Source organism: Camelus ferus, chromosome 12 (assembly GCF_009834535.1).
Source record: "Camelus ferus isolate YT-003-E chromosome 12, BCGSAC_Cfer_1.0, whole genome shotgun sequence".
NCBI lineage: Eukaryota > Metazoa > Chordata > Mammalia > Artiodactyla > Camelidae > Camelus > Camelus ferus.
In genome coordinates this window covers 8556976-8581804 of record NC_045707.1, presented here as the reverse complement: position 1 = coordinate 8581804, position 24829 = coordinate 8556976, and the positions used below count along the sequence as shown (strand labels likewise).

Below are 24829 nucleotides of genomic sequence, written 5' to 3'. Positions count from 1 at the left end.
CCCTGGCATCTGACCACCCTGATACCTTATCGCCCAGCCAGCCTGCAGTAAGAGTTCGGCTGAGTAGACTAAGTCAGCAAGAATCCCCGTTCCCCAGATGGCTCCTCTTCCTGCTTTCCCATCCACTGACCCCCGCCCTGCTCCTTGGCTGTAAATCCCCACTTGTTCTTGTTGGAGTGGGAGTCACATCCAATCTCCTGCCCCCAATGGGAGACCCCGTGTGCAATCTGGAAATGCAAAGGGCTCTGAAAATGCAGAATTTACAGGGCTCATTTGGCTACAAAATCTGATGTGACCAGAAAAAGCGAGGCTATTCAGAGTCTCTGTCCACCCCACTTAGTGGCGATCTTGTGTAAAAACTGTCCCCAGGATGCCACCCTGATCCCTCCCCCAGAGTTGCCACAGATTGCCTTATCATTGAAAAATAATAGGAATTCCAAAGTCACATCTGGCCCTGAGGGTGTCAGCCAGATAAGGGATGGAGCATGTGCACAGATGGCAAGATGTGTCACGGAGCCGGTAGGTATGTGGCTGAGCTGGATTCCACCAGGCTCCAAAGATGGCCTGTAATTTAGTGGGAGAGTTAGAGATGAGCTACATACAGGCTCTGAATGTGCTTGTGAGAAGCACTAATACACAGGGAGCATTATTATTATTCTGCTTTAACCACTTACAGGTCAAGAGGTTGGACAATTTAGATCACTACACAACCTGAAAGCTTTTTCTTACGTATCTCCTAGAAATGTGAGATGAAAAAATTACAAACATAGAGGGGAGGTTATAGCTCAGGTGTTGAGTGCCTGCTTAGCATACACAAGGTCCTGGGTTCAATCCCCAGTGCCTCCATAAATAAGTAAGTAAATAAATAAAAATAATAAACCTAATTATCTTCCCCCTAAAAAGAAAAAAAAAATTACAAGCATCTTCTAAATGCATCACTGAGCTTGTAAGAAAGAGGAAAATCACCAGGGACCAGAATGACAATATTAATATCATCATTAAGATAATCTTATTACTATGTCTATATGATATTTAATACTAACTTCTATAATGCTTGCAATAGGCAATAGTTCAATATGGAGCGATGTTCACGCATCAAGCCCTTGAGAAAATGAATAAACAGAAACCTCATTTAAAATGGAGTCAGGAGACCAGAAGAGGGAGCTCTCTACGCCCGACCACTCCCCCATCAACTGCAGACCCGGCAGGAAGAGATGAACCTTTGGGACTCCAACAGGAAGAAGGTGACTACTTTACTATAGAGCAGGAGGGAAGAAGAACTTCCCCTTGCCTGGCAACAGCCCAGCCAATGAGAAACTGTTACAACTCAGCCAATGAAAAGCCACTACACTTTGAACTCCCAGTTTTCTCTAGTGGACACTTTGTTTATAACAGCCCCTCCCAACTCCCCTTCTCCCTTATAAAAGAATGGTACCCAGGACGTGCCTGTGGTGCCGCATGCACTGCGTGTCCTGAATTGTAATTCTTTGCTGTTCCTGAATAAACCCATTTTTGCTGGTAAAATAGCAGGTGTTTTGTCGTTTTCCATCAACACCCTCTAGCACTTGCAGCAACCCCACCTCCCCATTTCACAGATGAGGAGACTGAGTGCAGCCCATGTTGGTGGAGCTGGGATTCAAGCCCAGGCAGTCTGGCTTCAGAGTCTGTATTCTTAACAGTTACACTCTACTAAGTTGTATGCTGATCAGTATTAACAGTTAAGTCACAGGAACATGGTGAACTGAGAACCTAGATGTTAAATGAGTGTAGGGCAGGCTTGTGGGGTCGGGGGAGGGGTGTTGAGGCAGAGGGAGGTTAAAACCAGCAGTCGGGAGATGAGGCACTGAGCAAGCAGGACGATGGGAGATGCAACTGAGCTCTGCACAGAAAGCCGGGGGCTGGAGGGGCTGCACCCCTAATGAATGGGTAGCCGAGATATGCCCACTGACAAAGAGAGATGACAAAAAAAACTTGTCTCTGCCCACCAGAACTCGAGGTAGGAAAAAGCTTGCATGTCTCCTGAGAATCTGTAGCCATGCATCTGCCCTGGGGGATGGGGAGTTAAGTTAGGTAAGTGGAGAGAGACTAAAGCAATTAACATAAAAGTGGCCCTATGCTGTGACAACCCTAGGCTGCCAGGCAGAGCAATTCTGAAGATGCTCTGGAGAAGCAGGTGCACAAGCCAGGCCTCCTGGGGTTCCCACAGATAAAAGCCTGGCTGGAAATAAACTCATGATCTCAAATTATACAATACGCAAGGAAACAGGCCACCATGAGGGAAGGAGAGCAAACATTTCAAATGTCAGGATGAAAATCCTAGAACTTCAGGCAAGAAACTTTTGGAAAGAGACTGTAAAATGAATTTGCTTAACATAATCAAAGACAAAAGAAAACATGACTAGAACAAGATGGTATAAAAACCAGGTACCAGCCTCCTGGGCACCTACCCAGGTGTAAAAGGGGACAGGACCCGGGAGAAGGGAGCATCATATGCAGTCTCAGCAGTCGCCAGTCCCACATCCTTGCTGTTCCGTAATCAGTGTAAAAGTCCCCACCAACTCAAGTGCCTGGTGTAGGAGAGTGTTAGGTACTCAGCCCGCTCCTGTCTGGGTCACAAGGAAGACATCTGGCTCTGTGCAGAATAAACAACTTCAAGATAAATTTGAGCTTTCTACTGCTTCACGTCTAACAAAAGCCCAGCTGGGAGAAATAATAATCATGAGCTTGGTCCAGAAGATGTGCAGTTCCCCCATCATCCAGGTTGGAGCCTGTCCAGCCAGGGTCCTGGAGTCCCTGGAGTTCTTCAGGATCTGTGAAACCCTGAAATCATCTGCGTAATTGCTTTAGGCTCTCTCCACTTACCTAACCATGAGTGTGTCTTTTGTTGGGGCGAGGGATGTGGCTGCCATGAGCTTCTCTAAAAGGGCTGGGACCCCATGATAAGGCAAAGCTGAGGAATGACCGTGGCCCATCTGTATGGAGCATCTGTGGTACCCAAACGTATGGAGTGGAGGAGGGAAAACGTGATTTTTGTAGTTAAATACACACGGTTCAACTATAGACTGAGGGGAAATCCACTGTGGATTTTGAAGATAACACATGAAACTTCAGACATCTCAAGGTTATGGGCCTCACTGGGTTCCCCTTGCAGAAAACCTGAGGACACCCCCTCCCTCTCCCCTGCGGTTAGGAGAGCCTGAAGGTCCTGCTCCAGACACAGGTCCATGGATCAAGCCAGACCCCAGGAGCACTGAGGAGGCTGCTCACACATCACACGGGGAATCCTTTATGGGGGCTCCCAAAAGGCTCGTCCCTTGGTTTCATTACCAGCAAAAGCTGTGTTTTCATCTTTGAATCTAGTGAGTGATCTTTCCCTCTTCACTTTTGTTGCTAGGAGGCTCAGGATAAAAAAATCAGTCCATATCTTACATGTGTACTAGATCTCCTGGCATTTTTTTTTAAAGCCAGGAACATCTTGCTAATGATTGTAACAATAACACAACCACAGGTATTACATTATGAGCATTTTCTAAGAGCAAAGCACAGGCGTGAAGGACGCACACACGGTCATGCAGGCCCGATACCCTCTCATGTAGGTGGTGCCCTCCTGCTCTGCAGTCATGGCTGATGGGGCTACAGGAGGTGCAGTGATGCCCCCACGGCATGCAGGTGGCGAGATCAGGGTAGTGGAGCATCAAACAGGGCATTTCCCCCGCGGCCCACATAGCAGGGTAGCAGCAGCGATCAGGCTCAGCTTCCTGGGGGAGGGGGAGGGGGCCAACGGGGGATGGGGGAGCAAGAGACTGAGAGGATTCCACTTCCAGAGGCGTCTGAGGGAAGGGACACTTGTCCTAGGCCCCTGGGGTCCCTGGCCCCTCCAGCTCTCCTTTACTCTCCCCTCCTCACACGTGTCTGGAGTTCCTGTACCTTCCTTCTCCGTGAACTTGGTTTACGTTTGGGAACTGACACAAGCAGCTAAGAAAGGGCACTTAGCAAAACCCGCCTGGCCCTCCTCTCCCACAGGAAAGGCTGTTCAATACCAGAACAGCAGGCGGAAGTCAGAGAAGGGGCCTCCCAAGAAAGGACACTGGGTGACCTCGACCCGATGCCTCCCACACCCTCTGCACCCTGTGTCTCCCATGGGATGCCAGGCCCAGAGGCCCTGGGAGCTCAGGTAGCCCAGTATCCACATTGTAGACAGGGAGACTGAGGCCTTGCACGGGGTGGGACATGCAGGGTCGCCCACCCAGACTGTCCTAACAGATGAGGAACAGGAGCAAGTGCTGAGGTCCTACTGGGTGCTGGGTCCCCTAGTTATAAGTTACAAGCCACCTTACAAATCCGGTTCTCTGTGTCCTGCTTGCCCGTGACCTGGGACGGGGACTGCCCTTCCCCAGTCATTATGCTCCCCACTCCCATTTCTGGGATCTGTAAGTGAGGAATCTTGTGACTGCGCCCTCTGTCTGAGTGTACTGGAACTGCAGCTTCAATCACAACGACCCCGGGTTTCACCTCCCCCAATGGGAGCTCAGATGCGGAGGGGCTCCCTGCTGACTCCGTGTGGATGGCTCTTTTGATCTGCAAATTCTTAATTGAATACGCCAGCTAAAGCCCCCTCAATACACACCACTGGGAGTCCAGACCTCCTGACTCCGCTGGGGCAACTCTGCTCCCCAACCCCACCCTCCACCCCAGGCCTTGCTGCCCCCAGGCTCTGCCCCGTTTGAGTTTCCCACCTGGTTCCACCGGTGAGAACTTGGGGATGACACGCTTCTCAGGGGTGTGACAAGGGTGGAAAGGACCATGGATTCGAAATGAGAGGTGAGGGCCTTTGGGAACCCCCTCTTCACCAGGATGTTACGGTGAGGCTGGGCCACAGCTCCGGCTCTGTGAGTTCTGGGTGGGGAGGGGATCACATGCAGCTCCTTTAGCTGAAAAGTGCCAGGCCCCGTCCCCAGCTTGTCCCTTTGACCAGGCCCTCTCGGACCTGCATCCATTGGGGAACCCTTTGTCTGGGGGCAGTCAGCCAGGCTGGCCTCAAATCCAGGCCCCCTGGGGCCCCAAGAGCATGGATTGCAGTCATGCCTCCGCTTCCCCCCACCTGCTCACTGCCGTGTCCTCCAGAGCCTGTCTCTCCCCCTGTGAGCTGGGGTATCTGCTGCTCACCTGGTGGCCCTGCGGGGCGGCACGGGGTCCAGGGGTGTCCACCCGTGTATTCTCCTCACTTTTCACAGTGTGCATGAAATTGTTTCTGCAGAGGGTCACCCCACTTTACTCAACTCTGACTGCGATGGCCGGTGGGGTGTACCCCCGGGCTGGGCAGGGGTCCTGAGGCACGGCTGGATGACTTGCCAGCCGCATGAGGCTCAGGGAGGGGACTCCCCAAGGGCCACAAGTCACCCACGTGACGGGGCCTGGGCAGATCCACAGCCTGGCAGGGTGGGGACTGGGAGACCCAGCACCTGTTCTCCCCGAAACCCTCCTCTGGGCGCTGGGTGTGGGAGGGCGACCCTGCCCAGCCCCTGCCTGACCCCCAAGGGGCTCCTTATTCAGGTCTTCTTGGCAGTTTCTCTTTCTGAGTCACCGAGGCCTGGGCTCTTTCTCTGTGGTTCCCGGTGTGGGCGGCAGATGGGGTGAGGACAGAGGTGAGAAGTTGGCCTAGGGGCAGAGGCGGTTGCCCTAACTGCAAGCGGCATCGCTCCTCCGGCCCTGGCCTCCTGCGCAGGGTTTCCCCAGGCTCGGGGGGCAAGCGACAGAAGGGGGTTCTCCTGGGCCTCGCTGCACGGATGAGACAAGAGGGCGAGCTGTCAGTCACAAGCTCCTGGCCCCTTACAGGGAGCCCAGGCTGTCAGCCCACAGGCTGTCTGAGGGGAGAGGAAGGGAGAGCCAAGAGCCTCCCTGGAGCACCCTGAGCAAATGAAAGCAAAAGTCAGCTTACAAGCGGAAGGCTGCTGTCCTGGAAGGCCAGGCCCCGCTCGTGACCACATGCTTGTCCTTCACTATCTGGGATAAGCTTTCCCTAAGCCTGGTCTGGTTGGCCAACTCCTATTCATCTTGCAAAACCCCACTCAGGGTGACCTCACCCACCAAAGTCTTCTCCCCGAGCCCCACCCTACCGCCCACGCGCCTGCACTTGGAGGACAGCGCTGCCCAGGCCACCTGCTGCAGTGGCCCACTCCCCGGGAGGCTCAGAGAGAGAGCCCTCACTATGACGGCCATGCTGCTGGCTTTCTCCTTCACTGTCTCCGGCTAGCAGCCACAGGACTCCCCACGCGCCAGGCCTGTCTGCACGACATTGCCAGGTGGGACGGGCCGTCGGCAGCTCCCTCCACGGAGGACACGGGGGCTGTGAGGGCTGCACAACTTGTCAAAGGCTGTTTGTAAAATAAGTATTTCTTGAGAACCTAATATGCGCCAGGCCTTGAGCTGAGCGCTGGCTTTGAATCTGACCTTGGCCGAATCTTTTATCCTGTGGCGCACCAGTGGCTGTTTGGCCTCATAACTGCTCTGATAGAAAGACAGAGTGTGGGACGAGGGGGAGGGGGCATCCTCATTTTCCAATGGGGGATGGAGGCCTATCCTGTGCACCCAGTGGAAGCTGGAGCCCAGCATCCAAGGCTACGTCCGGGCCCCCGGGGGGCCCAGGCCACCTCACCTCCTCTGCCCACCCTGCCTGCTCAGCTCAAAACCCACAGGGGGCAGGGAAACCTCACCATCTCCTGGTGAAGCAAGGTTAGGAGAACGGAGCGCCCTGACAGGGGCCGGGGCGGGCCTCCCCGTCCTCCCTCCTGCCCTCTCGCCCACCCACCGCCTACAGCAGCCGTCAGAGCCCCTTGCGCTGGCAAACATGCGAGAGGAAACACACCTGAGCTCAGTGACATCCCCCCACCCTCACGCGCCCTGCCTGGTACCAAGGGCTGCGGCCTCCTGGCCTTGGAGCGGACAGACCAAGGCGATGGCTGGCGACCTTGACCATCAGCACGGAGGTCTCCCTTTGTTGGCTGGTTCAGGTAAAGCAGATGACACCTTTGCGGCACTGGCCCCACCTGCTCTGTGACCCCGGGGCAGCTGTGTTCCCCACCTGCCTCTGAGTCCTCAGCTGGCCCGGGGCCCAGAGCACCGAGTCGGCTCCCTCTCAGACCTGCCTGCTTTGTTCCACCACCCTTAGGGGCCCGCCAGCCACACGCCCTCGGGGCCACACCTGGGCGTGTCAGCATTGACCTCCTTTTGGCTGCCTGACGCTCTTTCGGGTTGGTCTTGTGGAATCGAATTCATTTCCCATTTCTGTGGGTTCTCCTTAGAGCCCTGTCCCCATGGTGCCTCTGGTGCTTCTATCTGGTTCCCCTAACTTGCCCCCCTGAGTGATGCTCCAACCACAGACAACAGAAATCATGAACTCAGAGAGAACTCAGGGCATGGGCTTGAAAATTAGTCCCATGAATGGCACTCACTTGTCCTATGATGTCACGCTCTAATCCCCTCTCCACAAATGACAGAGCCGAGGCCCCGGGGCTCAGTGAAGGAGCAAGGGCGGCAGGAGAGGCCGGCTGTTATGAGTTGGGCTCTGGGGACAGATTTGAATCTGAAACTCAGCTTGGTCACTCACTGTACTTGGCCTCAATTTTCCCATTCTGTAAAATGGGGACATAGCAGTGCCAGCCCCACAGGATCCCCCAGGGGTAAGGGTCACATGGGCTCCTGAATGCCCCGGTGGCCCCCAGGGGCAGGCTGGTGGGTGGACACCCTCAGGGGATGCAGCTATTGGGATTCTAACAGGAGCACCAACCCCCAACATCACTCAGGATCTGGTCCAGCCCTTCTCTACGCAGGGTCTCCCACCACGCCCACCTCACCCTTCTCTAAGGCTCCAGCCAAACACCTGCCCCAGCCCCAGCACACCTGCCTCCCTAGCAACAGCCCCCTGCCCCCCGGCAAGGTTCCACCTTCACAAGCCTGCAGGCTGGGCCAGGGGCCCCTCTGGGCTTCCCTCCGTGACAGCTCCATCACAGCACGGGCCTAGTCTCGGCAGCCTCCCCCATCAGACCGTGTTGGGACAGCCTGATGGACAAGTGTCTGTCAGACTAAGTGTCCCAGCGGCAGGGGCTCTATTTTCACATCATAAGGCTCTCAACACCCATGCAAAGTCACTGAGTGAACTCAAGAAAACTGGACAAACACAAAAAAGTTGGAAGAGGAAACAAACCACCAGAGAAACTTACTGCTGCCCATCCTGGTCTTTTTTCTGTGCTGGGCTCTGAGTGCTGGTCGCCACCCAGAGCAGCCCCTGAACGCAAGCCTGCCACCCGCCTCCTTCCCTTGCACGGAAAGACGCTGGGTCTGCAGAGCGGTCGTGAGGCCTGACAGAGGAGCTGAGTCACACAGGCTTAGGGTCACACAGCTCCAAGAGGAGGGACCCAGGCTGGGAGGCCAGCCCTCCCAATCCCCCCAGACACTGCACCCCCGTCCCACAACAGTCTCGGCCCCAGAAGTCCTTACTTCCTGTTGTCTGGCTGAGTGTCCATCATCTGGGAAGGTCCTGTCTGCAGACAGTTCACAGAAACACAGGGAGTTCACACATGGAGCAGATCTTACAGGTCCGCTCCTGTCCCATACCACAGGTTCTTAAAACTCCAACCCAGCCCCTATGTCTGCCACTTGCTCTCTCGTTCATCAGACACTCCCGGGGTCCCACTGTGTGCCAGCTCCGAGCTCAGCCCTGGGACCCAGAGATGAATCGAGCTCTGCGCTTGGACCCCAGGCTGGAGGGAAGGAGACTGGGGAACACATCCAGTGCTGGGTCAAAGATAGGAGCGAAGATTCCAAGGTAAAGAAGCATGGGAGGGGCGTCTACCCACCCTGCTGGGGTGAATGCAGGGCAGCCAGGAGGGCTTCCTGGAGGAGGAAGGTATCTTCCAGCAAGGACTTGAAGAACCAACAAAAGCCACCAGTGAAGAAGGGAGGAAAAGAATTCCAGACAGTGGAAAGGCAGGAGGAGGCCCAGAGGAGGGAAGGGCAGAGAACGAGTAGGAATATGAAGTGACCTTCAAGCAGGGGCAGGCAGTGAAGCGGAGGTGACCCCGGCCACCCACAGGGCTCCCTCTCACAGCTCCTAGCAGTGAGTGTGGTTGCAGGGACCAGTTCCCTTCAGAATCAAGCTTAGAAAAACTCCCACCTTCCATCAGCATATCTGCAAGGCCCCCAGGGCACTGGCTTCAGGTTCTTCCCTGGAAGAGCCAACCACAGGCCTGCCGGGACCTCTCTGGAAACCAGAGCCGTCCAAAGGCCTACTGATGCTCGTCAGGCTGATGTGAAGATGTGATGGAGAACAAGGACACAGGTGTGATCCTCGCTTGATCCTCCGATCCACAAACCGGAGACCAAGGCTCAGAGAGGCAGAGGAACTTGCCAGAGGTCACAGAGCACGTAAGTAGGCAGGAAGTGGGCTCCGGGGCAGAACCCGCCCTTTCTGGCTCTGAGGGCTCCCCCAGCCACAGCCAAAGTGTCCCTCACTGGTCCTGGGAGCCTGGGATGCGGGGCTCTGACCAGCGCACCCAGAACGTGCTTTATGAATGAGTGAACAAAAGAATCTGAAAGCCTCGTCCCTCTGTCCACGCTGGTGGCAGCAAGAAGGAGCCATCTGCTACTGTTTTTTGTTGTTGCTGTTCCTCTGAAAATCAAAATCACAAACCCGAAGTCGCAGCTCCTGGTCACACCAGGGCGGGCAGACCCCCCGCCCCCCAGGCCCTGACTCTGGGCTAGGACAGAGTGCAGCCCCTCCATGGCAGAGGTCAGGCAGCCAAGGGCCGAACCTCTGCTCGGCCCGTGACAGCGTGAGACCTGACCCGTCGTGCCCCGACTCTGAGCCTCAGCGTCTCGTTACCAAACAGAGGTGCGAGAAGACCTACCTTGCTGGGTGCTGTGAGGACTAAAGAGGTGGGGCCCTGCAGGGATGGGTCTGGGGGGATCCCAGCCTGCTGGCCTCCTCTGCCAGTGACCTTGGCTGCTGAGTGAGCTCTGAAACCCTCAGCACTAAGCGCACTGGATGCCCTGGCCCCGTGGGCAGCCGAATAGCTTACATATTACAAGGCATCCACGTGGCCAAAGGGCAGAGGGGCCGAGGAGGGCGCGGGCAGGTGGCTCACCGGGCTCTCCTGTGACTCAGCGGGACTCATCCAGGCTGCAGGCCCAGGGGTGGGAGCTGCCCCCTTTCCTGTGCAGGGAAGCCCAGCTGCCAGTGCTTCTGATAAATATTTTATCACTGCTCACAGAGCAGGCCCCAGGAAGGTGCCTGCAGCCTCCAGTCCCGCAGAGCACCCCTTCCTGCCCGGACAGAAGGAAGTGGCTGGGTGGGGTGCAGCTGGGGCCAGGAGCCCAGACAGCTAGCTCATTCCTGCCCTGCTGTCACTTCAGGTCAGCTCAGCTCAGCAAATGCCCCCAAGCCTCACTCACACTCTGCCCCACACTTGCTGGGCCCCCCGACAGCTCCCAGGCGCCTCTGCTCCGCCCCCAGAACACCAGCACTCTGTCCCTTGGCCCAGTCAAATGCCCCATCCTGTCAGCCCTGTGCCATGCCGCCTCCTCCAGGAAGTATTCCTGGCTGTCTTCTTCCCACTGTGATGGACCTTGGGCAGGCCCATCACACTCTCTGAAACTGTTTCTAAAATGGGGCTGATGATCCCGACTCATGGAGACAAGATGAGACCTTGTCAGTGAAGGGTCTCCCAGGGCCCCACCCGCACAGAGACTCATTCTATTTGGAGGGACCTGAACGTGAGGAATCCGATAAATATAACGGCGCCTGTGGGACACAGGAATGCACAGAGCCTGGCTCCTGCTTGCAGGCTCCACAATCTAACTGGGGAGATAGGAACCAAATAATAACAACGACAGTAACAGTAATAACTTCCACCTTCCAAGCCCCCGCCACAGCCAGATGACTGACATCACATCTCCTCGTTTACTCCTCCCAGCAGCCCTCTGACGTCAGGCTCTTACCCCCATTTCACAGCAGTGCAGGCGCCTGAGACTCAGAGAGGGGCAGGACCCTGCCCGAGGTCACACAGCTTGGCGGGGCTGACCAGCTGTTCCGTCGGACGTCCGAGGTGTGACCTCGGGGGCAACACCTGCTTTTCACATCATGGTCCATGTGGCGGCTCCACTGAAAGGGGGATGGTCTGGGGCAAATGAAGAACAGCCACAGGATATTGTGCTGCCAGTAAAAAGTCCTCACTGCTCTTCAGGAACAACCGGACCACTGAAAGAACGCGGGAGGTGCTCGTGGTACTCACAGGAAGCGAGAAAGGTCAGGATGCGAAACTACACGTGGTGTGATGATACGTAAAAATGGTTCTACATCGGGATGCATTTACTGAAAAAAGTCTGGAAATGATACACAAAATGCTGATGTTCTGGGGGGAGGTTACAGGTAAAACTGGGCTCGATTTTCTAGAGTTTATATCGTATGCCTAAGTTGATTTTATAACTTAAAATTTTCCTTAGAAACAGGATTGATCCCCCCCAAGGGTTTATTGGACACCTACTGTCTGCCCTCCTGTGCTGAGTTTTCTCCTCTCTCAGCCTCAGATTTGGTCTGTGGGACAGATGAGATGGACATGACTGGGAGAAACGAAGAACTGGGGACCACCCTCCCCACCTCTCCACGGTTCAGCCTGCCAGCACCTCAAACCCTGCTCAGCCTACACCAAGCTCAGAATCTTCTCCCACACTGAGTCTACTGTACCAGGGACCATCACTGCCACCTATCTAAGTCCTAGACTAATCATCACAGGAGCTCATGAGGTAGTGAGCTCCCTGTCAGTGGGAATAATCAAGCAAGGGGTGTCATGCCTATCTACCAAGAAGTGGCCTCGATGGACTGGCTTACCAGACTCAGAGTCTTACCAGCTGTGTGACCTTGGATAAGATACTGACCTCTCTGTGCCTTGCCTTCCTCACCTGCACAGTGGGATGATACAATGACCTCATAGGGCCTCAGAGGGTTAAATGAGGGCAAATATGTAAGATGCCTTCCAGGTACCTGTCCAGGGCTATATATGTGTTGACTATTATTACTTCACAGCTTTACCTACCCTCCCACCAGAGCAGAAGTAAAAATTCCCATTTCACAGATTTGAAAACCAAGGCATAGAGAGTAACCCCTCTTAGACTCAAAGGGGTGGAAGTGGCGAACCAGGACCTTCTGGTGCTGAACGGGGCCCCCCTCCCATCCGGGGTCTTCCCTGTGAGTCTCTCCTCCTCTGCTCTCTTCTAGGATCTGGGCAGATTGGTTTTGCTGGAGAAACTGCTTTGGATAAAAGAACGAAGGTCTTTAATCAGCCCAGCTGATGGCACAGAGAGCAAAACCTTAAGAACCTTCCAGAAAATGAGCAGGACTTCCACTGGGGTCAGAGGAGCCCACCACGGCAGCTCCCGATGGGGAGGCGTCACAGTGACAGTCCCTCACCATCAGGCACGTAGCGTCGTGGACTGGAAAGTGGGCGTGCACACCTCCCCTCTTGCTGGGGACCTGGCGGTTTGAGCCCCAGCCCTGCTCCTTGCTGCCAGTGTCTCTGGGCAGCCTTTGGCCTCTCTGAGCCTCAGTTTGCCCTTCTGTTAACTGGGCAGGGCCATGATCACCTTCTGGGCTGGCTGGGAGGAGTAAGTGGGATGGTGGCCGGGGAAGTCTTCACACAGGGCCTGGCACACAGTAGGTGGTAAATCGACGCTTGGGAGTCAGAACCGAGGAGAGCAATACTCGGTACTCCTTTTAAACGAACTACATAGATTTTCTTGATAATCTTTTCAGAAGGGACCTGGCCCCAGCCCCTCCTCACTCGCTCCTGGGTGTAGTCAAGGGTAAAGCAATTGCAAACATCACCTATGTCCCCGCTGCTCTGCCCAGAGGGTACAGACCGGCACCAGCATCTCCTGAGGGATTCCCTGTGCCGGGCACCGAGGGGGCCTGCACACGGCTCGTCACTCATAGTCATCGCGTGAGCCCAGAAGTGGGTTTTAACCCTGACGTTAACACTGACAGGAACTCCAGGGCCAATGCCAGGCCAGCCTGACTGCAAGCCGCTGTCACTGCAAGACCACTCTACCATACCAACACAAGGCACTGTCCTTCCCAGGACCTTACATGAAGCCACGTGGTCCTCACAAGTGCCTTAGGTGGTAGGTGCAACCACCATCACCACTTCACAGATGAAAAAGCTGAGGCACACAGAGACGTTTGGTGACTTGCCAACATCACACAGCTGATGAGAGGTGGGGCCAGGATTCGAACCCAAGAAGCCTGGCTCCAGAACCCAGGTTTTGGTCACCTAAGCTGTGTTTTCCAATCTACACTTCTCAAATGAGCAAACTGAAGCTCGGAGAGGTTAGGCCACTTCCCTACGGCCACACAGCTATCAATAGTGCTGCTGGGATTTATAGCAGGTGGACCCAACTCTGGGGTCTCCAGCCTTTGCAGCCCCTCCCTGGCCCCTGCTGGCTTCTCCTCCAGGCCACAGGGTCTGAGGCTGGAGCCAAGTCCTATTGGCAGATGCACCCGGGCTGCTCTTGAGACGTCAGGTTTCCTGAGTCACGAGAACTGTGTTCACACACAGACTTCAAAGTTCCCACCCCACGAGATGCTCCCTCACCAAAATTCGATTTTGAGACATAAAAGAGGGATATGGTTAAAAAAGGTTATACTGTCCTCAGGAAGTCACCTCCTTGTCCCACTAACCCATGTCTTCATTACAGCCCACGGTTTTAATCCATATCTCCGGACTCTAACCCTGGTCCTTCTCAGTGTCTGTACCCTGAGGGCCACCCCGGGCTTTGGGGTGAGCCCTGAAGCAGGATGTCCTGACCCTGCTTTTGAACCCAGGGACCATGGACAGCACGTCTGACCCAATAGCTCCCCACCCAGATTGTGGCCTCCCCTTTTCTGCATGGGTCTCTCTGCCTCCCTGGGGACCCTGGCCATCTGCAGGCCTGGAGAAGGCCTGTGGGGAGGAGTGAGTGAGTGAATGAATTAACGACTTTCCTTGTCCCTCTATGGGTTTCTCGAGAGCTCTGCTTTTCCCACGGATGTCCCAGAAGATGACTTTGTTCGCGTCCACGGACGCTCACAACTCGGGGCACCTGGCAAGGGCCCGAGATTTTCTCTGTCCTTCCCCGACCCAGGCCCCTCCTGGGTTTCTGCTCTCTTGACTCTGCGGGGAGTCGCCCAGGAGACAAGGGTGTTGTCTCCCAGTGCTTGGGGAGCTGGCGGTGGCACCCAGCGGATCCCATAAGACGCCACCCGAGCTGCCCAGGCAATTCTGCGTGGCCGTCCTCAGGGCTTTTAAGCCATCCATTAGAAAGAAAAAAAATCCATTAGCTAACAAATGTTTCTGTACAGACCACTTTTCCTGCTGATGAGAAATTAAGTCCACGCGACTGTCCCCATCACCAGACAGTGAAAACTGCAGAGTGCTAGCCTCTCTTGTGACTGGTACCCCCATGTTCCCGGTGGGCTTGTGACGTGTCAGGCGCTGGGCCTCTGTGGCTCCTCACCACCCGTAAGGAGTGGGTAATGCTGTGATCTTTAGTTCTCAGGTGAAGAAACTGAAGCCTAGAGAAGCACAGTGACTTGCCCAGGGCCACACAGCCGGCCAGTGGTGGTCCTGGGACGCCGACCTGGGCCTCCTTGACTCTGTAGCCCTCAGCCACCCCCTATCCCCACTGAAAGCAATGGCTCAGAATCCCAGACCATTTGGCAGGAAAGACCCTTGGGAGGCCTTGATCTCCTTTGACTGATGGGGGCTTAGGCTCAGAGATAGAGCGGCTTGCCCAGGGACACAGTAAGGCCTGCTCCTCTTGGGTCCGCCCCACTGCCTGCCAGTCAGAGGAAGCTATATGACCTTGTCCCATAAGCCGATGCCACCACTCACACCTGAATGTGCATCAGAAGAGGGGGGAGTTGTAAAATGCAGATTCCTGGTACCCCATCAGAGGCCAGGACAGGAGTCCAGGAATCATCATTTTATCAAGCACAGTCGTTAAAGAGGACAGCCTGGTGGTCCAGGCTCCACTCCCAGAGCCCCGAGCTTACCCCTCCAGGAAGGGTTCCTGGGTTGGCCCTGCAGCAGGTCTGAGAGGCTGCAGGGAGCTCCCCCTCCCCCTCCAGATGCAGTCCAGGGACTGGTCTTTGGGATTCCGGGGAGCTCCGGCACAGCCCCGTTCTCTCCAAGAGCATCGCTAATCACCTGGACATAATGGCCAGCCCACACGGTTCTCAGGCGGCTGCACAGGGCTCTCGCTGCTGCCCCATGCCATGGATGGGGAGATGGAGGTCACCCTCAGGAAGTGGCCTGGCCAAGCCGGGCTGAGACCACACCCTGTGACCTTCAGGACAGGGACCCTCCCCCAGCCCAGCAAGTTCTCCCTACCTTGGCTCCATTGGAAAAAATCTTAGAAAGCGTCAGGATCTGCTCATGTGAACAGGGTCGAGTGCATGATCTGATTCTGCCAGAGGCCCAGAGCCCTGACCAGGCCAGTGTGCCACCTCTCAAGGGAGGGGAGGGGGGCTCCCCAGGTTGAGGGCACAAACCTCTGCAAGCTCCAGCATTGGGGCCTCTGCCCTCAGATGTGCCAGCTGTCCCAAACCCACCCCCACAGCTCTGCAGGGCCAGCTCCCCGCAGGAAGGTGGCCCGAGGCCCAGGCCAGAGGCCAGAGGGGTGGGGCCCCACGCTGAGCCAGGACAGGGCTCAGAAAGGAGGTGTCTCCCTCCCTCGACCATCTTTGTTTGCTCTATTAAGAGGGGGCAGTGAAAAGCGAGGAGAGAGACCCGATGGGGAGGGGGCAGTGTCGCGGAAGGAAGATCAGGAAACAAGGCGGCTGGACAAGCGGCTGGACGGACACGCAGAGACCCACCCACAGAGACAGAGAGAAAGTCAGAGATAGAGAAGGGAACGGGGGAGGGGGCGGGGAGGGGGCCAAGAGAGAGACTGCGAGAGAGGATGAGCCCGGAGGTCCCAGGAGACGGGGGGGTGGGAGACGCTGGACACCCCCAACGAAGGGGACCGTCCGACCCTTACCCCACCCCATGTCCCCGCACTCGGCGCGACACGCGCGCGCGCGCGCACACACACGCCACTCCGCCGGCGCAGCCCGGGCCCCCGCCCTCCGAGGGGCGCGCGTGCCGCCCCCGGCTCCCCCGGACCCCTCCCCCGCCGGGGCCTCCGGGACCCGTCGCCGCTGCTCACCTTGGTCCCCGAGCCTCCTCCGCCGCCGCTGCCACCGCGCAGAGCCGGAGCTCGGGCCGGGGGAGGGCCGGGGGAGGGGGCCGCGGAGGCCCCGCCCCGCCCCGCCCCGCCCCCCCCGGGCCCGCGCAGGGCGCCCGACGCGGCCGCGGCCACAGGGAATCCGGAGCTGCCGGAGACGCGCGGGAGGCGGCCACCTGGGCCGCGGGCACGCCCACCCGCCGGGGCGCCGGGGCCCGGCGCCGCCCGAGCTGGGGGCTGGGGGCAGGGGTGCCCTCCCCGGGGGCCCCCATCCCGGTGCACTGCGCAGGCTGTGGGTGGCGCCCGCCGGGGAAGGGGGCGTCCCGGCCACCCCGGCGGCCCAGATCGGCTCTCCGGCCAGTAACCCACCCCTCCGCGACCCTCTAACGCCCGCTGAGTGCCCCCTCCCCAGCCCTGGCCTGTGCGGGGGGGCCCCGGGAGCCGGGAGGAAAGATCAGACGTTCAGACTCTATCCCTGCTCTGGGGCTTGGGGTCTTTCCGGTGGCGGCAGAGAAGGCAGGGATGGGGCGAACAAACGCTTCCAGCATCTAAATATCCCAAGGCTGTGATTGTCAAAGTGTGTCCCGACTGCTCCGTTGGCATCACCCTGGAACTTGGTAGAAACAAATTCTCAGGCCTCACCCCAGACTTAAAGAAACTGAGGATGGGGTCTAGGAACCTGGGTTTTAACAAGTCCTCTGGAGATTTCCAAGTTCCCGGGCAGTTTGAGAAGTACTGCTCTGGTGGAATAGCGAACACCTCGCTCCCCACACCCACGTCCACACCCCAGAGTGTCTTAAAGGGGTGCTTTTCACCCTTCACTTTAAAAAGGCTCACCCGGTCTCCTTTTGACACTGTGCTGGGGGTGGGAGGGGCTCCTGGACAGGCATTCTCTAGCAGGATTAACAGTCAGTGCTGGTCCGAAGCCAAGCTGCCTTGTGCTGCCAGGGGCCAGGCGGCCCCGCTGGGGTGTTCCAGCTGGGGTGTTCCGGCGGGGATGGTTAGTGACTGGTTCTTATGTGTTTTCATGTGTAGTGATTGTTTTAAAGTTTTGAAATTCAGTTGTGCAAATATTTATGTTCATATTTGGGACTAAAACATCTTTCCCTGCCATCATTGTGCTTGTTTGCAGCGAAGCCCCCTGCCCCCCAGAAACAGTGTTGAAACGGGACAGATCAGGTGGCAGCCTTCCTGGTGACTAGAATCCAGGAGGGGGTGTGTGCTGGGGGTGATTCACCAGGGTCCTGGGATAAGCACCTCTGTCTGGGCAGCAGGCCATGTGTCCCAGAGGGCAGAGGGGCATCTGAACAAAGGGACCAGCTGGAGCCAATACATGTAATGGTGTGTCCTGGGTATTGCTGGCACGTTCTCTGGACGATCTAAAATTGCCTCCCCTCCACTCTCTTTTCTCTGGTCCTGCTTCCTTTTTCTCCTGAGTTCTTGCACTTGGCGTTACATTCTACAGTTGGTTATTTCTTTATTGCTTAGTTTGTCTGCTAGGATGTAAATTCCCTGCGGCGGGAGTGGGGAGCTTGCCTCTTTTCTTCCCCTAAAGGGTCTGTGGTGTGTTTGGCACTTAAAAGGGGCCAAATATATGTCTGTTGAAAGAGTGAGTGGATGAATGAGTCCATAATGAGCAGTGCTGGTCACTTTTCATTCGTGGCGTCCCCCTGCCCCCTGGTTCCATCCGCTGCCTGGCTCTGTGCCTGATGGACTGCATCCCCCGCTGGTGCCTGGTTGGGTCTGGCCAATGGGGACAGCAGCTGGAGGTCAGGGGGGGAGGGAGAGGATGGGGCATTTCCTCCCACTGCCCATGTGCTGTAGCACCGGCACCGTCTGTGCCCCTCCCTGAGCACAACTCCCATCAACTTCCGCTGGAAACACCATTTCCTCCACTTGTTCCTCTAGCCCCAGGGGACATAGCAGCTTCCAGAGACCTCAGTTGTCAGTCTCTGGGTGCTCCTGAACCTGCCTGCACCTCTGTAATAGTCTCTTTAGTTACATTCCCTATTTGGACCACCTGGGGTAAATTCTATTTCCTGCTGGAACCTGTGACTAACACAGATATATATTATTTTTTGCCATTTTATAGAATCGGAAACTGAGGTGCGGAGAGGTAATAAAACACTCCCAGCCAAAGTTCTTAATAGACACCTCACCAAAGAAGATACACAAAAGGCAAATAAGCATATTAAAAGATACTTTGCATCTAATGTTATTAGCGCCATGCAAATTAAAACAATAATGAAATACCATTACACACTTATTAGAATGGCCCAAATCCAGAGCGCTGACAACACCAAATGCTGGCAAAAATGTGGAGCAACAGGAACTCTCATTCACTGCAGGTGGGAATGCAAAACGGTGCAGACACTTTTGAGGACAGTTTGGCGGTTTCTTACAAAACTAAACATCCTCTTACCATGCAATCCAGCAATCACTGTCCTTGCTGTTTACCCAAAGGAGCTGAAACTGACTTCCACACAAAACCTGTGCAGGAGTGTTTATAGCAGCTTTATCATATAATTGCTAAAACTTGGAACCAACCAAGGTGTCCTTTAGTAAGTGACTGGATAAACTGGTACAGCCATATGGAGGAATATTATTCAGTGCTAAAAGAAATGTGCTATTAAGCCATCAAGTTGTGGAGGAAACTTAAATGCACGTTACTAAGTGGAAAAAGCCGATCTGAAAAGGCTACAAACAGTGGGAGTCCAACTCTATGACATTTTGGAAAAGGCAGAACTATGGAGCAGGTAAGAGCAGTGGTTGCCAGTGGTTGGGGGGCAGGGAAGGATGAACAGGCGGAGCACAGAGGATTTTTAGGGCAGAGAAACTTCTCATGTGATACTGTCATGGGTATATATCATTATACATTTGTCAAAACCCATAGAATGTCCAAGAATGAACTCTGTGTCAACTGAGGACTTTGAGTGATAATGATGTGTCCAATAAGGTCAGCAGTTGTAAACGATGTACCACTCTGGTATGTGGGGGAAGTTATGCAATGGGGGCGGGGGAGCAAATCTCTGTGCCTCCCTCTCAATTTTGCTGTAAACCATAAACTCTTCCCAAAAAAAAAAAAAAAATAAAGTCTTCAAAAAAATACCCACCCAGGACCATGCCGTGAGTAATGACAGAGCCCATGATCCAACCCAGGACCCCCTGCTTTAAAGTCTGTGTGTCTGGCTTTTGGGGGATTTTGAGTTCTTCTCCTCGAAGGGCCCAGGTCTGAGGGTTAAACATGATGGGGACCCCTTCCCTCTTCAGAACAAAGAACTTGTCCTACCATTTAATACCAAGCATTGTACAGGACACCAACACACAACAAGGCCGACCTGGGAGAAAACCACGGCCCCTGGCCTGGTGACCCCTGAACACAGGGGACAGCCTGAGTGGTGTCTGGGCCACAAAATGACCAGACCCCGCCTCTGCTCGGCTGCAGGAGAGACTCTCACTCCAGGCTCCCCTCCCTGTCAACAAGGTTTACTAAGATACCTGATCACAGAATCACCCCGCATTCCTGACAGCATCCAGTCCAGAGCAAAGCTTGCATCTTCATACCCGCCCGCGCCCATCACCCAGCACACCCAGCACAGGCTCAGTGCCCTGAAGTTTCTTCTAACCCCCTCTTCCAAGCATCCAGGGCTCCTAGGCACGGCCTCCGTCTAGGCAACAAGAGGTCCACCCTCCCTATTCCCCACAGAGGGCTTTGGCAATGGGGAGCCTCTTGGGCCACCATGAAACAGCCCCTCCTTCAGACCCTCAGACCGAGAGGGAGAGGGCAGGACAGGATGTGGGAGGTGGCAGCCAGGCTGGTGCCCGTGCCAACTGACCAGCAGACCATCTGCTGCTGATATTCCCGTGGTGACAGGGCCAGGCTGGCTGGGAGAGGGGTGGCTCAGCTCTTGCCAGGCTGGGCCGGGGCCCTGGGGGAGGCTCCTGACTCCACCCACCGGTTCCGGCCCCAGCGCTAGGCTTGTGTGCCCCAGCCCTTGTCCCAGCTGAAAACCAGGCACCCCTCTGCCTTCAGTGCTGGCCCGGGCCTCCAGCCTCCGGCCACAGGGGCTGAGTCTGGTTCAGTTCAAGGAGTGTTTTGCACGTGCCTCGGGCACGCTAGCCTCTGAGTTTGGGCCTAGAACCAATGGGAGCCCGGGGAGCTCCGAGGTGGCAGTAGGGGGCCCAGACCCAGAAACCCATTCTGTCACTTGATGGCAGAGGACTGTCATACTGGAAGCCCAGAAAGGGCCCTGGGAGCTGGAGCTGGAGGCATCTACCCTCCTCCTGGGAGACCAGTGGAAGATTCCCACGGAGGACAGACCAGGCCCAGGACTCCGGGACCAGCGCTCACCCTGCAGGCTGGCATCCCGGGACACAGAGCCTGTGGCTAAGTGCTCCAGGCCTCGTGCCTGCCTATGAGGCTCTGGGACTCAGGTCCAGGTGCTGGGCCAAGACAGGGTGCCTAAGAGAGTGGGTTCAGCTCACCCAGCCTGCCAGCCCTGTGGGCCAGATATCCTCTCCCGAGACCTGCTGGCTCACCCCTCCCCGTGGGAGTGGCTCTGGCCACACAACTGCCCCTCCCTTCCCCCCCGAGGGCTGTAACTTGGGAATGAGAGGGTCTGGGCTGAGGCCTTTCACGCGCAGTCAGCCCTGGTCCCCACATCCCTCCGATGCACGCTCTGTGTGCTGGCAGCCAGCCCCCTGCACTTGGCCCGAGCAGCCGGGGCCAGGGAGCGGGATCAGTGCCGCCCCGCAGTCCCGCCGAGAATCTGTCCTCAATTGCTGCTTTCCGATTTCCCAAAGAGAGCAAGCCTGGCCTCTGCAGGAAACCCAGGCCCAATTTGACTTGAAATAACTCAGCAGAAACAGTGCCTGCAGCCCTCCCCTCTGGTCCAGCATTCCTGGACCCCCTCACTCAATGCAAGGACCATCCCTCCCTCCCTGAGGAGGGGCCTGGGTGTTTTGTAGGTTCTGTAGTATTTTCATGTAGGCCATCACATTGCTGGCAAATAGAGATAGCTAGAGCCTCTGGGACAGGTGGAATAGAAGTGGGGACAGTGGACATCTGTCTCCTTCCTGGCCTTCTGGGCAAAACTTCAGTCTCCCTTCTTCCCCTGTGAGGTTAGCTATAGATTTTCTTGCAATTTCTTTATCTGGTTCAAGTCCCCTTCTATTCCTATACTGCTAAAAATTAAAAACATTTTAAAAAAATCATGAATGAATTTGATCACATAATTTTTTGCATCTATTGAAATCATGATTTTTAAAAAAATCCTTTGAAAGGATGTGAATCACTGATTTTGAAGATTAAACCAACCTTGCATTTCTGGAAAAAAGCCTGCTTTGTCACAATTCATTATCCTTTGTATATATTGCTGGATTCAATTTGCTAAAATTGTATTGAGGATTTTGTAAATGTGTTCATGAGTGATACTGATCTCTAATTTTCTTATAAAATCCTCACCAAGTTTACTTATCAGAGTAATTCTAGCTTGTTCAAACAATTTGAGACATGCTCCTTCCTCTAGTTTCTGAAGGGATTCCTGTAAGATTGGTATTAATTCTTCCTTAAACTTCGGGGGCCTCCCTCTTTAGTACCAGGAAAAGGAGGTCTCCTAACAACTCTTTATCAAAGGAGAAGACATCTGCCTGAATCTGCATAACAGACCTGACTAAACAGCCCTCGCTTACCATACTTTTCCTGGACACTTTCCCATCACTTTCCTTCCCTACCCAGATGCCCCAAGCCCCCTTTCTTCATTTTAGTCCAAGATGGTGTATAAGCCCAAGTTCTGGCCACTCTCTGGACTAGGTGCACCCATGTGTACCTGTGCAATGCATGTGTTAATAAACTTCTGTTTGTTTTTCTCTTGTTAATTTAATTTACAGGGCCCAGCCAGAGAACCTGAGATGGGTAAAGGAGAGAGATTTCCTTCCTTCTCTACGCTGTTATCAGTGGCTCAGCGCTTTCTCCTCATCCTGCAGTCTCTGGTTCTGCCCTCCTGCACCCAGACAGGTGCTCCCCACCCCCCCTTGCCCCTCCCCCTCCCCCTCCCTTCCGCTCCAGACAAAGTAGCTGCTTGGCTCTCTGTTCAGCCTTCCCTGGAATTCAGTTAATCAGTGCTTCCTTACACCTCACCCTCCTTGATAGCCCCATAGAAACATCATTTCCATTTTTATCTATTTTTTTAATCATGAACATAGGATGTCATTCTGCACCCTTACTGAAAGTTTCTAATCAGCTTTGACATCCCGGCTGCCTCTCACATCCTTGGCTCCTGGCTTGACTCAGTCCAGTTCGCATTCTCCCTGGAGCCTTCCTTATCGCCTCACTCCCCTCCCCTCTTCAGCCTCACCTCCTCCAGGCAGCCACAGTGATTGCACTAAAACCAGCTCTTCCTTCCCCAGCTCACAGTCTATGAGTGGCTTTCCATTGAAGCAGGATAAGCCTGCCCTCTGACTGGCCGGTAGGGCCCTGTGTGCCTGGTGCCCACTCCCTCCCTGCCCAGTCCCCAGGAATGCCTGCAGGTGGCTGAGCACATGCTGTGCTCTCCCGCCCTGAGCCTTTGCTCACACTCTTCTCCCTGCTGCAGAGGTTCGCCCAGCTCCACACCAATAGCTGAAAGAGGACAGAAAGGACAGGGGTGGGCCAGACCCTCTTGTGGCAATCCTGCCAGAGGACATCCAAGATGAAATTTCCCTTTCTCACACTCACGCGTGGTCTATAATTACACACTCCTTTATTTCCCTCTGAAAGTTTTGGGGCTTTTGCTAGTTTCATATTTAAATGTGCATTTATGCGACTTACGCTTGTCCTGGAACAAATGGGTTCCAGGTGCAACTTTTTAAAAAAAGAATAAATGAGTGCAAAACCAAAAACAGATCAACAACCTTCCAAAAACCCTAAATCAAACCCTAGACAAGAATTGTTTCCTTAAATGAATTTTCCACCTTCGCTGATGGATATCAGGGCCCCATCACATTTGGCGGAACTGCAGACGATGATCTGAGAGCCACAGAGGCATTGTGAGGTGTCCTTTTGTTGCTTCAGGTTTTCCATCGTTGTTTAAAACCCCCTCTCCTTGTAGCAGAACCTAAATAAGTAGAGGAAAAAGGCATTATTCTGGAGAGGGGATGCTATCTGCTGTGATCTGCATGGCTTTGCTTTAAGACCCAAGTAGGACACGTGAATTCTTATGTCAAGCAGAAGTTTCTAGATACTTCTGTGGTGGAAAGGGCACTGGTGGGTATAGGGGATTTGGCCAGAAGGGGCGGCCACTAACTCGTGTGTGACCTGGAGTGAGTGACTTCTCTCTGAGACTCAGTTTATTTATCTATTTTGATAAAATGAGGATAAGAATTTCTTGCTATGAAATTCAGAGAAAGAATATATGAAATTGATCACAATGATGCGAGAGGTTTGAACAGTGCCTGTTTTATTCAGCTACACTATGGCTTAAACTGCCTTACGTGCACACCCGTGGAAACGCATTAGCCCATGTAATTGATGTACTGAGAGGTGGCTTTAGGAACTGTTGGATCCAGGGGCTCCAAGGACCTCATTGGGGCTTTCCTCTATGATGGCGTCATCTTCAAGCAGACCCTCTCCTAGTGGTGGCAAGGAGGCTGCCAACAGCTCCAGACTGTCAGCATAGCAACCCTATGAGGAGTGAGTTCCAGCAAGAATCCTAGGGCTGGCTGTCATCAGCCTGTGGGGATCCCATACCCATTCCTGGACCACTCAGTGTGGCCACGGGCTGTACCTTGATGACTGACCAGGCCAAGGTCACTGGCTTATTCCAGAAACTGGGAGATATTGTCAGCCCCTCTCCTCACCTCCTAACCCACACAAGTTGTAAGTGGGAGATGCGTGGTTTCTCAGAAGAAATTTGCAGTGCTGCTGGTGGAAGGAGGCAAAGGCACTGGGCAGAGACAGACACATTGACGTCTCTGTACAGACTGGTCTCATGGCATTACAGGGAGATCAAAGCCAGATGACTACACAGGAGTTCTGCCCCATGTGGATGCTTAGAATCCAAGGTTTAGAATGAATGAAGAAGGAAGGAAGGAATAGTTGCTGAATTAAGGGAGGAAGCAAAGGCAGAGACAAGCTTCTTACAGCTGAGCTGTCACAACTAGGGAGACCTGGGTCAGTCACACAAGAAGGGCAGGGGCATGAGGGACTGAAGGCTTCGGGTCCGTGGAACTTCACTCCATGTCCACTGTCTCAGGCTTCACGAAATGGCAGAAGTTGGGGAGTGGGCAGTGTTGAAGAGAAATTATTCTGACACTTGTTAAATGTTAAACCAGAGGGGAAGACTTTATTCAAGACTATTGCAGTAGGGGAGAGAGACTGGGCTCGACTCTGAAGACAACAGATGGCTGAGGACTTAAAAGCAAGGAGCGGGCTTAGAGGGTCGGTGGATGGAAACTGACCTCGGGGGCGGGGGGGGGGGGGTGGTTCCTGCTACAACCGGGCGGGGCTGGCCGAAGACAGGGCCCGAAGGTGAGGCCTAGTGGGGAAGACGGCTCAGAGCAGCCTGTCTCAAGGAAGCCGTCTTGGCCAGAAGTCCTG

The 24829-nt window shown here is 54.8% G+C and overlaps 1 protein-coding gene across 2 annotated transcripts in view; it reads right to left on the bottom strand.

The window, feature by feature from the left end:
* Nucleotides 1-16371, bottom strand: part of PRR5 (proline rich 5) — a 50999-nt gene extending 34628 nt beyond the window's left edge. Inside the window, exon 1 of one of the 2 annotated variants that reach the window (XM_032492414.1) lies at nucleotides 16237-16371. The gene's annotated coding sequence lies outside the window, so the exon portion shown is untranslated. Of the gene's footprint in view, nucleotides 1-9905; nucleotides 10013-16236 lie in introns of those variants that run through there. The other variant, XM_032492415.1, reaches the window with a different exon arrangement.
* Between the last annotated feature and the right edge of the window lie 8458 nt (nucleotides 16372-24829).